Source organism: Myodes glareolus, chromosome 9 (assembly GCF_982192425.1).
Source record: "Myodes glareolus chromosome 9, mMyoGla1.1, whole genome shotgun sequence".
In the NCBI taxonomy this organism is placed as follows: domain Eukaryota; kingdom Metazoa; phylum Chordata; class Mammalia; order Rodentia; family Cricetidae; genus Myodes; species Myodes glareolus.
Genome location: NC_142034.1, coordinates 86,246,687 through 86,256,253, shown reverse-complemented (window position 1 = coordinate 86,256,253; position 9,567 = coordinate 86,246,687). Strand labels below are relative to the sequence as shown.

General features: G+C 37.7%; 1 pseudogene; it reads right to left on the bottom strand.

Moving 5' to 3' along the window:
* Positions 1-987: 987 nt before the first annotated feature.
* On the bottom strand, positions 988-1,548 carry LOC125401513 (E3 ubiquitin-protein ligase RNF138 pseudogene; annotated as a pseudogene).
* Between the last annotated feature and the right edge of the window lie 8,019 nt (positions 1,549-9,567).

Sequence of the window (9,567 nt, the reverse complement as noted above, 5' to 3'; positions counted from 1 at the left end):
ATGTAAGCACCTAAGTATAAAATAATAAAAATTACAACAAAATAAGCAATTAAAAACTAAAGAAAATAAGGTGCATATTTATAGAGCAGATTTGGTAAATATTATCCTAAAGATCACTGACAATTTGAGATGCAATATGTGACGCCAAAGAGAAAAAAGACTTGAAGTTGGCCACTAGCTTTTCGTGAGACTCGGAGAAGCAGAAGGCAAGATTCGGAGTAGCTAAAAGTTAGACACATTTACATATATTTACCTCCTATTTATTATAATGTAACTTAACCCACATTCAGATGATATAATATTGTGAATTTTAGATGAAAAGTGAATGAAACCATGCTTTTCCTAAATAATGGTGATAGGAATGGTGATGAGATGTCTCAGCAGATAAAGGTGCTTGCCATCAAACCTGACAAACTAAGGGTGACACCCAGAACTCACATGGTGGATGAAAAGAGTAGACTCCTAGAAGCTGACATCTGACTTCCAGAAATATGATAAGGCATATGCATACACCTCCCAGGGAAATCAATAAATAAAACAAGCATTCAGAAAATTAAATAGAATGGATGGTTAAAAAGGTGTAACTTTTATATTGTTTATGGTTTTTATGTGTTATCAATTTGTGGGTTTTTTGTTTGGTTGGTTTTTTCATTTTTTTATTTTTTTTACAGTAGCCCACCATTATGTTCAGTCAAAATCCTAATACAGGAGACTGGATTATTATTTTTATTACTTTTGTTTGTTTGTTTGTTTGTTTTTTGAGGCAGGGTTTCTCTGTAGCTTTGGAACCTGTCCTGGAACTAGCTCTATATATCAAGTTGTCCTCGAACTCACGGAGCTCTGCCTGCCTCCGCCTCCCAAGTGCTAGAATTAAAGGTGTGTGCCACCACCACTATACACAGCAAATTACTGTAATGGTGACGACATATTATCTTCCCGATACAGATGGCCCTTACAGGTACAAGATTGCAGAAATGTCTAGGCACATCAGAGATTTAACTGAAAAGACTCTTCCACAGCATTTTGATACTGGGTTTCCTCATCTAGTTGAATATTCTCGATTTCTCTTGGTGAGTTTCTATATTATCAGATGTAGACATCTCATTCAAATTACTACTCCTGACTGAATCTTGAGAAATCTTAAAAGTTTTGAATGACAGAAGAAACACCATGTTCATCTTGATACCCTTTACAAGACTTGTAATGCCTCATGCAATAGAATTTAATCTTTTTCTGAGCAGCACCTACAGCTACCTGAAAACTTCTTCATGATGTTTCAAGACTCAAGGTCCATTTTGGACATGTTCTTTCTCTTCTAGTTACACGTCCACAACATAGGGTACAATGTATTCCACTTTTTGGCATTGCAGTCAGGAAAGGATATCTACAAGTAACATGCTGACAGACCATGGTCCTCACCTGCATCTTGAGCACCTCTGGACAGACAAGGCACTGAAATTCATTTTTCATGTAGGAAAGGGTCACAGAGAGCTCCTCAGATATAATGAGGGTTGGACAGAAAAGGTGGTGGTGACAGCAGGAGTTCATATGGCACAGGAGGCCCTGAATTCTACTCCCTGAGAGAGTTTGATATGTGTTGACTGGATCTATCTTTTGTGATGCATTAATTAGCATTAAATGATAAAAAATTAATGAGAATTTCCAAGTAATAAGTTTCTGGGCCCACATATATGTTGACTTTCACATATTAAAGAACAAAGAAATACATATACCTTTGATTGTATAGTGTGATTTCCATAATATGACTGTTTTAAAATGGAGGGTCCATCAGTTGCTGAATACACTTCACTCACTCATAGTTCAGTCGGGAAACTAGGACCCACATTCACTCTCTGCAGAAAGTGCCTAACTTTTCCCAAAGATATGCAATATGATCATTTCTCTTCTGTGAGTCTCAAATGCATATGTGCTAAGAGAGTTACTGTCATTTAATAATGGCAATCTTTCAATTGACTTTCTAGATCATAGAGACACCTAAACTTATGTCCTGGGCTCTGGCCTAGGACAGCTTCTGTATTATAAATAGGGGACAGATAAAACACCATGATGGTGGCTTGTACCCTCGGAGGTCTAGACCACTGGTTGTGACCTTACACGGTGGGGCAGGGATTCCTTTATGATTGGAATGAAATGTTGGGCTTCTTCATATCAGTCAGAACTTATGTAAATATACTTCATCACTTCAGACTACAGCAAAGTTTACATGTGATTTCACATTCTCTGGGGACCTCTATTGTGCCCCAAAAATGATTTCTAAAGACCTTAAGCTAAAATCTCTAGGAACATGATAATATAAGGGATTGACGGGGAGGAGAGAAGCAGGGAAGGGAGCAGAGAAAAATGTAGAGCTCAAAAAAATTATTTTTCAGAGATTTTCTAAAATGCAAGCATAGGCCATAACTCCATTCAAATTATATTTTCTCCTTTTCATGTACCTGATTGAATACCAATTTTATTTTCATTTCTTTAGTGATTACTTTAGCAAATATTCATAATTTTAAGGCACTTTTGAGTTCTTGTTTTTGATTTTCGTTTTACTTATTTTTGGGGGGATGTACTGTATACCCTACACTCCACTGTGTGTACAAGGAGGTCAGTGGACAGCTTGTGGGAGCTCTAACTCAGATTACCAAATTTGGCATCAAGGTCTTTGACTCTCTGAGGCATTTGATCAGCCAAAATTCATGATTTAAAAAAGATTACTGTGACCAAATTACTGAATTTCATTATCAATATTTAATATTTTTCAATATTTAATCATTTTAATTATCAAGGATTAATATTTATTTTCATGTTGCTGTATTAACTTCCTGAAGTCACTAAATTTCACAAACTTTTTATTACCACCAATATCATATCATCTGTACCATTTTAAGATAAATATGCAGTTATTTCTAGCTTGAATTAATTGACTGAATAAGTGATGCCCTGTACTTACCATTTCTTAAACTGATTTCTCAAAGCATTGCTGGACTGAAACACACATTGACTTGATTGAATATGTATTTGAAACATTTTTAGAATTAAAATTTAGAAATTTTTAAAAACAAGTTCTGCAGACATTTCTGAACTTCTAGAGATTCTTGTTTAAAGAAAGCTACTTAACTAGCAGAATTGGCTCGATTTAAGTTCAAACTCCCTTTTCTAAGCAAGCCCCTGCCCTGCTTCTTCCTACGGGACTTGATTTGTTTGAAATCCGGAGCCAAAGAAGTCACAATAGCGGCACACAAGTCACTTCTTGTGTGCTATTGTGACTTCTGACTAAGCAACTTGAAGTAAAAATTAATTGATTGTACCGTCATTATACAGCTTCTTCAAGTTGTTGCCTGACTTTAAGACACAACTAATAGATTGTGACAAAAATATTAAAAATGAGTTATTTTTACTTTTATGTTAAATTTCCACCTCCTCCCATTTCTCTCTCTCTCCCTCTCCAGTTCAAAGAGCAGTCAGGGTTTCCTGCCCTGTGGGAAGTCCAAGGTCCTCCCCCTCTCCATCCAGGCTCCCCCCTCCATTCAGGTCTAGGAAGGTGAGCATCCAAACAGACTAGGCCCCCACAAAGCCAGTACATGCAGTAGTATCAAAGTCCAGTGCCATTGTCCTTGGCTTCTCAGTCAGCCCTCATTGTCAGCCACGTTCAGGGAGTCCGGTTTGATCACATGCTCCATCAGTCCCAGTCCAGCTAGCGTTGGTGAGCTCCCATTAGATCAGTCCCACCGTCTCCGTGGGTGGACACATCCCTCGTGGTCCTGACTTCCTTGCTCATGTTCTCCCTTCTTCTGCCCCTCATTTGAACCTTGGGAGCTCATTCCAGTGCTCCAATGTGGGTCTCTGTTTCTATCTCCATCCATCGCCAGATGAAGGTTCTATGGTGATATGCAAGATATTCATCAGCATGGCTATAGGATAAGGCCAGTTCAGGCACCCTCTCCTCTGCTGCCCACGGAACTAGTTGGGGAAATCCCCTTGGACACCTGGGAACCCCTCTAGAGCCACGACTCTAGCCAACCCTAAAATGGCTCCCTTGGTTAGGATAACTTCTTCCCTGCTTCCATATCCACCCTTCCTCCTTCTCAATTATACCATTCCCCCAAGCTCTCCCCAATCCTCCCCTTCTCCCTTCTCTCTCCCAATCTCCCCTTCCCCCCAATCCATCCTCCCCACCCCCGCTCCCAACATTTGCCTGTCAGTCTTGTTTACTTCCAATATCCCGTAGGATAACTACGTGTTTTTCTTTTGGTTCACCTTCTTATTTAGCTTCTCTAGGATCACAAACTATAGGCTCAATGTCCTTTGTTTATGGCTAGAATTTGCTTATGAGTGAGTAACCCAATTAAAAAATGGGATGCTGAACTGAACAAAGAATTCTCAACAGAAGTTCAAATGGCCAAAAGACAATTAAGGTCATGGTCAACCTCTTTAGTGATCAGGGAAATGGAAATCAAAACAACTTTGAGATACCATCTTAAACCTGTCAGAATGGCTAAAATCAAAAACACCAATGATAGCCTATGTTGGAGAGGTTGTGGAGTAAGAGAAACACTCATCCATTGTTGGTAGGAATGCAAACTTGTGCAGTTACTTTTGAAATCAGTGTGGTGGTTTCTCAGGAAACTGGGAGTCAGCCTACCTTAGGATCCAGCAATTCCACTCTTGGGAATATATCCAAGAGATGCCCAATCATACTACAAAAGCATTCTTTCAAGTGTATTCATAGCACCACTATTTGTAATAGCTAGAACCTGGAAACAACCTAGGTGCCCCTCAATAGAAGAATTGATAAAGAAGGTGTGGCACATATACACTTTGGAGTTCTACTCAACAGTAAAAAACAATGATATCTTGAACTTTGCATGAAATGGATGGAAATAGAAAATACTTTACTGAGTGAGATAACCCAGACCCAAAAATTAGTTTTTAAGATGGTCTTTCGGATGGAGGAGAGAGGAAGTTCTTTCTAATTTGATTTGTAAGTTGTTCCGGTAATTGTACACAACAAATAGCTTATCTCATGAATAACAGTGATTGTCTGTGTGCTTAAGAGTTTAGAAACATCTGAAAAAAGAATGAAGTTTAACTGAAGAGTAAGTTAGGGTATGGTGTGGACCAGGGTGGACAATTACAGTGTGGAACAGCTACTACTATAGGACTTAAATCTAACAATAGAAATAGTATACTTTATAATAAAAAAAACCTGGAATTTATAACAAAACAGCAGATTTGATTTGTCTGTTTATCATGGCCGCATTTGTGCCATTGTGCTAAATTGTAAATGATTCCTGAATGTATTCTTAACTTTTCAGTACAAAGCTTCCTTTGTTTGTACATGAGGAGGAGAAGCTTGCCCTGCCTTTCAGAGATTATGAAATGATAAATAATATAAACAATATAAACTAGGACATAATGAGAAATCATTAAGAGAGTATCATAGGTTTTTAGTTGTCAACTTCATGTGCCCACTGATGCTACCTCATTTTCTTTTCATTCTTGAATTATTTTAAACAGCTTTTGAGAATTTCATAGAACTATATAATATAATTTGAGCTACCCTGAATTTTCTCCATGATGGCTCTCCTTCCAACCTCACACCCATTTCATTTCTGAGTTCTCTGAGGCCCATTGCTATCGTCCACTTGTGGATGTATGTTGGGCCATATACTGGAGCATGAGCTATCTACTCTCCCACCCTCAGTAACATCAACTGTCAATAGATACTTAGCTAGGGGTGGAACTTCAGGTCACCTAGTTGATTCTGGAATATTTACTAACTGGATCTTATCCATATGTTGTGTGGATAATTGTGGTTGGGTTGAGTTCCTAAGCAGAACAGCAGGTTCAGAAGACACTCAGTCAGCTTGGTCATCTCCAACCTCTGACTCTTACAGACTGTCTGTGACCTGTTTTACAACATCCCTGAACCTCGTGGACTAGGGTATAACACAGATATTCATTTAAGGATACGTGCTGCACTGACGATTATTCTCTGCTCTTTGACTGGTTATGAGTGCCCGAATTCCCTGCTATCTGCTCCAAGGACAGCTTTTCTGATGAAGGCTGTGACATTCCCGCTATTTTTAAGGTTGGGACCAATTTTATATACTCAATTCACTATTACCGTCCACATCATGAAAGGGATCTAATACAGCTCAGAAGGAAATAAAATAACGTACGGGTTGCTTAAAGGTGGTGATGTTAATTGCTTAAAGGTGGTGATGTTAACTGCATTAGCATTATTGTTTACTTTTGAGATATTTTCCCAGGAAAGTCTAGGTGTTTGTTTTCATCTTAGATAAATACTTTAACAATAAAATCAAATAGAAATAAATTAAGTAAGAGATAGATAAGTGATGATCAAAAAAGAGTAGATAATATCTAGGTGTGAATATGCCTCATTGCTAGAATACTTTTTAAGTGTGTGCAGAAATCTAGAGATGATCTCTAATATAAAAATAAATTTTAAATATTTTAACCGTCTATGGTATACACTTGATTCTTCCATGATTTAGAGAGTACATTGGCTGGAAATTAACTTTTTGTAACTCAATCCCAAAATCACTGTCTAACATCAAAAATTATGAACACAAAATTCAGGCAAATGGAAGGGCCTTTAGGGAAGAGCTCCTCTTGGCATCAGTTGCAATGTGGAGACACTGGACAGCACTATGTCCAAGTCATGAGCCTCTTGGCAGCAGAAGTTTCACTAAAAAATTGGCTCAAGAAAATAATTCTAGATCTCTTCCAATAGATCAAGTCATAAACCAACCAAAGTCTCTGATTATCCCACCCTCATTTGTAAATGCTATTTAATGCTCCACCCATTTATTCTACCACCACATTCTTAAATCTTAGTGTCTTTGGGAGACATTTTATGGCCGTATGTGGGCTGCCAGGATTAAACAGCACACCTGTTTCCAACACCCAGCCTCCTTAAGATTTCGACCAGCATTTCAGAAATCCTCATGGATTTTGAATAAGCTCTAGGAGAGATGCCACTCAGTAAGCACAGTGATCTGATATTGGTGAAGTGCCACGGTCAGGAAAAGCAGTGCTTGTTACAGCGGGCAGGGTGGCGGAGTTCAGCAGAAAGAGTACTGGAGCTAGCTGCCTACTTTTCGGTTGTGCTGGCAAACTGCAATGATTATGCACATACTCAATAGTTTGCCAAAACCTAAGGGGGAACTATATAAAACAGCTGAGAGAATCATCGCTCCTTCCCATTGATGGGTACACAAAGTCTAAGGATTGCCTAGCCCTGCAGGAAAGGGTAAAAAGGAGTATTGGATTACTTCCTCGGGAAAGCATAGATTTTGAATGAACTCTATATGCTCACACCGGTTGGTCACAAGTAAACACCATAGGCCTTCCTAATTACTTTAAAACTGTTTGCCAATAGGATTGGAGCATCTTTATCCTTGAAAGTGGTTGAAAGACTGAATTCACTAGCCATTTACTTTTAGAAATGTTTTGGGGATGGGTAATCTGTAAACCTGTTATGGATAACATAGCTAATACCTAACATGGAGAAGCTGTAGACAAGCGGTAAACTTTCAACCCTTTGTTCTGGCTGTAAAATGTCAGTTGGACCCATTTTGGTGCTTTTTATTACTGCATCAAAACCATGCTGTGAATTTGTTGCTGCCATAAATGCTTAATGCAAGAGCTCATTGTGCAATAAAGTGTCAGAACACTGTTTTTAAACACGTTTTTAAAGCAACATTTTACAGCTTACATTTTTTCCCACTGCGTACTATAAAAAGTACAGATTTTCAATGTCACATTCATAAGGAGTGCATAATCGTTCCTAGGAAAGCCAACTACCGCGAGAATTAAACAATTTCTCTCCAACCTTTTCATAAACCCTACTTCCCCTTTCTCCACACCACTTGGGATGAACATGATATAGTGGATGGGAGGAGTTTGGCGCTTGTATATAATATGCCACTTAAACTTGGAATAAGAAATTGAGAACAAGGAGAATTTAATTTTTCAATGCTTGATCTCAGACTATTTTGCATGTCATAAATGCCTTCATTACAGATTTTCCATCCAAAGTCTTTAAAAAAAATTTTAAGAGAAAGAATACGTCTCTTTCAACATTTTTAGATTTAGGAATTTATTTTCCTATATACTTATCTTCCTAAGGTTGTGCCAACATACTAATGTCAACTTTTTTAATGCAAAAAAATGCCTTATTTCACTTGCCAGTCATTTGACTGTCAATACAACCTTGACGCTTTGAGAGCATTTTTTTTCTGATTGTTTCATGGAGGTTTTTTCATATACTATATTTTGATCATTGTTTCTTTTTCCCCAGCTTCTCCCTACCCACAACACTCCCTGCCTTCTTTTTCTCTTTCTGTAGAAATGGAGAAACACCACTTTGAGATTCTTTTAATCCTTATCATTTGAATTATTTTCTTTACTGAATTAACTTGTGGTCAAGCTTCTGGTAGCGGGCAGAATATCCAACTGCAGTGTTCACTGTTCCTTTTCTGTCTCAAGCTTGTCATTACTGAACTGCAAAGTATCCAAAACAGAGACCCTGAGGTTCTGTCTCTATCTGTGATTGACAGAATGCTATGACTTTGGGTACAGCAGTGTTATCTCTATGTTTTAGGGCAAACATGAATGGAACCAAGTAATTATTCTCGCAATTAACCTTTCAGAAACGCTAAGACGGCTTACATGCATCTACCAGCTAGCACATAAAAACAGCCTTCTTCAACAATGATTCTTGCCTTTCCCAAAAACACTTATACATGATGTGATCAAGGTTTGTGCCACGGGTCTGTTTGTTCTCCTCTTTAGATACAAGGGTAAGCACAGAGTAGGTGCTCAGTAAATGTCTGTTGAATATGCAAATGGTTGGATATGAATATATGAATTTAAAATTCATCTGCACAGTATTTCCTCAAATCTGTTTCAAGTAGTTTGGTTTGATTCTTAAGTTTTCACATAAAGATTATCCTTGAAACAATTAGAGACAAATTGGTCTTTAGGTCAAACCTAAAAGTAACTCTTAAAATAAACTGAAATTTGAATCCGTAGAACTGACTCAAATTGAGACTTCATGAAGATTTCATTTGACGTGAATAGTCATCCTCTAATGCAAAAGAAGCCTCCACATTTTTCTTAACCAAAAACATAAAATCCAGTTGTCATTAAATACATGATTTTACAGAGTGCATTGCGCAGCCAATTAACTCCTTTGTCTGCAAAACTAACTAAACTAATTTACAAAATATAACATATTGGCTTTCCCAAGAGATGGTGTCCTTTGAAGCTATTGCCACTAAGAAAAACAACGTGAACTTTTGAGCTACTCCGGATAAACATGCAAATAAGATAGTGACTCATTCTTATTCAGAGAAAATCATTTGATTTTTTTTAAAAGCCCAATGAATGGTGCCAACAATAAAATGCCAGAGATTAAAAGGAAAAGCAGACATCCAGGAGAAGCCTTAAAAAAAATGTTCCTTCAATATTCCAAACATTTTTATTTTCTTCTTTGGCTACACATGGCTTGTATCTGTTTAATATGCATGA